Consider the following 6,081-nt stretch of genomic DNA (forward strand, 5'->3'; position numbering starts at 1 on the left):
TTGCAGAGCAGAGGTTCATTGACGGACTGACAAAGTGAGAGAGAGAGAGAGCACTAAGCTTAAATAATAGGGAAGCCATTCTGTCAACGAGCCGCAGCTGGCGTCACACCGGCGGTGCCAAATGTTCGCCAATGCAATAGTGAAAACCGCAGATGACAAGTGGTATTTTCTAAGCACAACAGATTTATTAACAAACAATGGGAACAAATGGTTTTGAATGCAGGTTTTCACCTGAACCAACTCACCACGCTATACAAACTCAAGTTTGTAATTTCTGCCTTCTTTCTCATGCTGCTTTGATATAAATAAAAAACATATACAAAAAATAAGTTTTGACTTGAGCCCTTATGCACATGGACGCCCTCTTGTGGCCGAAGGGAGCATTTGGTCTGGATTTATTTTGATGGAAATGATCTGGAGACTCGCTTTATTTGACATGATCAGAAATTTATGGCGATCTAGATTAAATCAGGTAACGGACCGGGTTCAGCCTGCGGACGGTGTGTTTGACATACCTGGTTTTAAAACTATTCATTCGTTTTAGTTCTAAAGGACCAAATGAGACCCCCTGACGGATGGATTCTGTCCTATGTTTGACACGGCAAGTAAATGTATGCCGCTTTATCCTTTTGTTTGAAACTCAGACATTCAAAAGAAAGTCTAGGATAATGATGCTGCAGCCCGTATGCACCTGTCCCGGTTACCATAGAGACGGATGATCTATGACTCGATGGGCTGAGTCAAGGCGGTGACTGACTGGCTGACATTTGCGATGTTGCAGGTGCGGCCTCGAATCAGCCGAGCCGAAGACCGACCCCACCGTCTCTCGCTAAATTCACAATATGCTGCCGCCGGGGCTCGGCTGGCATTCAAAAAAAAAAATAACATTCGAGGAATCAATTAATCACTCCGCGCTTTCAAGAAGCTACCGAGGCGGATCTTGAAAAGGTTAAAACAGCGGTCTCGGACTCGTGGCACGCGGGCGTTTGCGAGACGATAGTTTGTGGCCCTTGGCTTAATATGAAAGGATTGTTAGTGCTGTCCATGCGAGTTTCATATGGATGCAATCCGGTGTCGGGACTGACGAGTCACAAACGAGTAGGGATACAATTTTGTAACTCGACTGGTGTGTTACTCGGCTGCTTAGTAAAATGAAATGAAATGATCTGCATTTAAATAGTGCTTTTCAAGTCAAAGCGCTTTACAGTGTGCTTCACATTTCCCAATAGCGGCCGTGCAGCCATGTAAGGCACTAACCTGCTTATTGGGGGTTTTAGGGGTTCAGTGTCTTACCGAAAGGACGCTTCGACATGTAACACGAAGGAGGCGGGATTAGAACTGCGATCTCTTGATCCCAAGACGAGCGCTCTACCTCCTGAGCCACTGACTCCCCTAAAAGCAAATAATGCTTTACAAAGTAAGCTAATTGCTAACTGATCCTCCTTCGCTCACAAGGTAACTAATGATATCCAAATACCAGCAACGCGTGAGAAGCATACGCAGCAGTACTGTTACAGTGGGGCACTCTCAAGCACACTGTATGGTGAGGTCTCTGAATTTTTCAGCATGGAGATATTCCCCCTATTATACGGTATATACTCCCATCTTAGCTTTATTCACAACTATGAAATAAAATACTAAAATCAAGGGGTGTCACGGTTGCCATGGCGCCCGATTGGTCCCCGCAGTGTGGCGCCAGATTCTGTCACAGTTGCCACGGCGCCCAATTGGCCCCGCCCATGGACACCAGCTGAAACGCGTTGACAGAGTGCTGCCGGACTACTTAAACGCTGTCTTGTGAGTCGCCTGGTGTGAGAGCGTCTGCGAAACTCCGTGTTGTATGCCAAGTCCTGTGAATCTCCGTTTTTGCCTGTGTTTGGATCCTGTTTTTATCGATCTGTTTGATTTTGACCACTCCTTAGTTCTGATCTCAATCTACTTCCGCAACCATCGAACCCCGGATCGAGTGGGTGCTCATTCCTCCTCTCCCCAATAAACTGTGAGTAACGTTATGCGATTGGGTTCTCATTCCTGTTTCCTGTCCTGGTTTGTGACAACGGGGGCAGTTTTTATGCGTGTAATGGGCTTTGTGGCTCTAGTTCCGAACGGTAAGCAGCACGTTGGGAAGATGGAGTGGCTTACAAAGGAATAAGAAACCAACTCAATCAATGAGGCAAACATGAGCACAGAATTCATCATAAAAGTGTGCCTTATTTTGGTCTTTTTATTTGAAAAATTATTGTTGGAATGCGCCATTCCTGTTGGGATAAAAAAACCATTTTGGACAGTACCTTGAAAATGAAAATGAAATATTTTAGTGGTTTGAAGCCCGGAGACAAATTAGATATAGTGTGTCTCAGTTAAGTGTTTGTTTTCAAGCTCTCAAGACTGTACAAGCCAAGAAATATTGGGTTTCACCACTTCCACAGATTGTTGTCTATGTTTTCTTCTATATCTTTTATTATGAGTCTATTTCGAAGCAGTTTTTAGGGGTCAGCTTCAGTGCTAGTATATACGATAATTTGTAACTAGATCATGTAATCATTTCAGAGTAATGTGCTACTTTTGGGTGTCAGTAATCTGGGGAGTAACAGTATTACTTTTTCGGTAAAATTTCTCGTTACTTCTGGGGTATTCCAAGAAGATTATCTCCACTGTTGTACTGAAGCTTAAAAGACAGTGAATGCACCTTACGTAACTTTTGGGGAATATCTGGCTTTGAACCAACTATGTTAATTCGATTTTTCCGACTACATAATTAGAAACTGTGAAATCCATCCATTATCTTCACCGCTTATCCTGAGTAGAGTGTCGCTGGGGTGCTGGAGCCCATCCCAGCTATCTTTGGGAAGTGGGCAGGGGACACCCTGAACTGGTTGCCAGCCAGTCGCAGGGCACACAGAGACAGACAACTCACTTTTTCACACTTAGGGACAATTTGGACCAGCCAATTCACCTGACATGCATGATTTTAGAATATGGGAGGAAATGTGAGAACATGCAAACTCCACACAGGAAGTTTTGATCTCATAAGCTCAGACCTCACTCTCTCATTCACACGTAGAGACAATTTGGACTGGCCAATTAACCTGACAAGTATATTTTGGGGAATGTGGGAGGAAACCGGAGTGCCCGCAGGCACGGGGAGAACATGCAAACCCCACACGGGAGAGGCTGCGGACGCTGGACTTGAACACTGAACCTCCGCACTGTGGGGCTGCATGCTTACCGCCCATCCGCCATGCTGCCGATACTGTGAAATTTTTGACCAGAAGATGTTGCTGTATTGTGTATTCCGACCAAACCGAGTGCTAAAAAGTGCCGGGAATAATGCAAACTACGGAGACTCAAAGTGACCAAACCCCACTTTTTTTTTCTACTTTTCTTGTGTAGCCTTTTATAAGGATTCTGGGGGTTTTTGCAGCTACTCTTAGCAAAATGACGGAAATCATATCAGCTCTCGTTGAACTTCATGTTATGTTAAATAAACTGAAATTCATCCACCTACGTGTAGTTTTTTTTAAAAGAATATTTCGTGGTTTTCTTGCTTATTATCAAAATAAACATTGTGTTTTTAATAAAATACGTCTTTTACCACTAAGAGGCGCTCCTCCTAGAATACAAGAAGAATACAAGTCCCTTCAAGTCTTATCATTTGCTGTATTGCCATGTTTTCTATTGTTTCATTTTATCACACTTTGGTTTTCTTATTCATTCTTAATATTTTCTTTTTCTTTTCCTTTTCTTATATCCTATTATTTTGTGTGAAAGGAGATCCTAGAGAACAGTAGATGGCTTTTATTGGAACTTTTATTGTAGAAATAGAGTTATGGACCGACATTACCGAGACCTTAACTCCAGTGACACCCACTAGTTAATATGAGTTTGTGACTCCCGGGTTAAAGAGTTGCTAGTGGGGCAGGGGTGTTTTCAACAGGATAATTATCTATATTATCTTTTAAAATGGGTCGTTTTATTGGAAAATCTGCCTCTATTAATACATCAAAAAAAATGTTGAAAGCTTTTGAGAAAGGGCAAAGAGGCAGGAGCCATAGCACCACCTAGTGTGCGTCTGTGTGCACCATTGTTGATCCACCTGTACTGTTGTGTATTCTGTTAACTTCCATTTTAGGGAAGGAATCGTCACTTAAACGAAACCCGAAAGACTTTTTTCCTCTCTTATCTAAGCTGGTCCAGATCTCATCTGGCATCCAGCCGACTGCCTCCAGCTCTTCACAGATGAGATCACCAGCTTGAGAAAAAGGTTCCGGTTCCGGGCAGTTTGTGAGCTATGAGCCCGAACGCTTTACGGCCAAGTTGTGTTTGTGGACCCCCCCTTCCCTCTTTTGACGACGGCCTTGTAGTGAGTACACGATGCGGCTGGCAGACTATTAAAACGAGGGGATTGCTTGGTGGAGTGGGGAGAAACAACACCCAAGACTCTCACTTATTGGAGAGTGCAGGAGGGGAGGTTTTGGGGGTCTTATTTCCCATGTGCACGAACTCCAACGCGTTCATTTGACAAAATGAGCGTCAAGAACACAGAATTGAAATGGGAAGTGGGCGAAAAAGAAGGATTGAAGAGCATAATTTTCTGCTGCACACAATCCAGGCAATGCCTGCATAGCGTTCGATGGAATTTGCGCGTGTGCAATTCTGCGTGCATTGCCAGGGGGGGGTCTTTTTTCTGTTTCTACTTGCAGTGCATGTAACAGTTACGATGCGTTGTAGCTGGCAACTTGTTGGAAGTGGGGAATAAGCTGCAACCAATCGGAGTGTGAGATAGAAAAACACATTGAAATGATAACGATAAGTCATTTGTGCAACGTACCTTGACGAGACACTCGGGTGGGCGCTTGCACGTTAAAATCCGTGAAAAAGAAGCTGCTACATCCGACAAACTGCGATATATCCTCAAAAGAACTTGCCGTCACAACTTTCCCGCATTAACATTTACAAGACTGCAAGGTGGTCTCCTCATACTGATGAAGAGGAATCGATGTCCTCCTCCCCCACTTCGAACTCCTCTGAAATGTCCAAAGTTTGCAGTTTGCTCGGAAGAATTTGATGATTCAAGTCAGAAAAGGGGGAGATGCATTCCGATTGAGGGCGCGGGGGCGTCCCTGCGAGCCATCTTCAAGTCTTCAGCCAAAACGCACTTGCTGGCGCATCCCTTTCCGTTCCAAGTTCCGAGAGACCTGCGGCGCACTCCAAAGACGCACCAGTGGGTTAAATGAGAAGAGATGTGAAATGTCAGTCTAGGAAGAATAAAATGATCATAAAAGAAGGAGTTCCACAGAGCAAGTGGCGGCGGGATGCTGAGACAGGCTGGCTTGCTCCCTTTGCTGCCTCTCTCCTCTCATCACATCGTGGAGGGAGGAGGAGAAGAAGGGGGAGGAGGATGAGGAGGGGCTCCCATCAGCAGCATAACGCGCCAACTTCACACTTAACATCACGTTATGCGCGCACTGGCCACCGCGAAATGGGTTCGATTCCTGGACTTGAACGATATTCCAGCATCAAAGTGGTTCGCCCGCAAAATGCACATTAACGCCTGAGCTCCTCCGCCCCGGATGCGTTTTCCTGCACGCTTAGCTTCCACGTGAGCTGCTGTGGGAAGCGAGAAGCACGCCGAGGAAGAGCAGCAGGTCTCGGGCGCTGAGAGTTGTACTTTTTTGATATGGAGAAGCAACCAAAATGAAGCTGTGCCGCTATTTGTTCATTTGGCGCCATCTTTGGGCTGGTAGTAGTAGTGCGGCAGCAGGTCGTCTTTCAGGTTGTTTTGCTATGGGATATATAATGATCCACCGAGTTATAGATAAATAAATCGTTTGAATCTGCATAGAAATGAAATGGTTGCTTTAAAAATGTTTAAAAATAAATGAATCGATTACATACGGCAACCAGATGATGAAGCTGCCGTATCTGAGTCAGATCAGGACGTTTATCCAAAATGTTGTATATTCCCTTACAAAACACAAAGTAATCTTATACCATATTTTTTTTCAAACATGTGTATTTATGTAGTTTAACGTGTTATATTGTACATGTGTTTCGTTATGTCATATATTGTTAATTAAA

The 6,081-nt window shown here is 44.4% G+C and overlaps 1 protein-coding gene across 1 annotated transcript in view; it reads right to left on the reverse strand.

Moving 5' to 3' along the window:
• pcdh1a (protocadherin 1a) overlaps nucleotides 1-5,382 on the reverse strand; it is a 174,915-nt gene extending 169,533 nt beyond the window's left edge. Inside the window, exon 1 of the mRNA XM_088321315.1 lies at nucleotides 4,832-5,382. The gene's annotated coding sequence lies outside the window, so the exon portion shown is untranslated. The remainder of the gene's footprint in view (nucleotides 1-4,831) is intronic.
• Between the last annotated feature and the right edge of the window lie 699 nt (nucleotides 5,383-6,081).

This window comes from Urocampus carinirostris, chromosome 17 (genome assembly GCF_059441175.1).
Source record: "Urocampus carinirostris isolate Australia breed hairy pipefish chromosome 17, RoL_Ucar_1.0, whole genome shotgun sequence".
Taxonomy (NCBI): Eukaryota; Metazoa; Chordata; class Actinopteri; order Syngnathiformes; family Syngnathidae; genus Urocampus; species Urocampus carinirostris.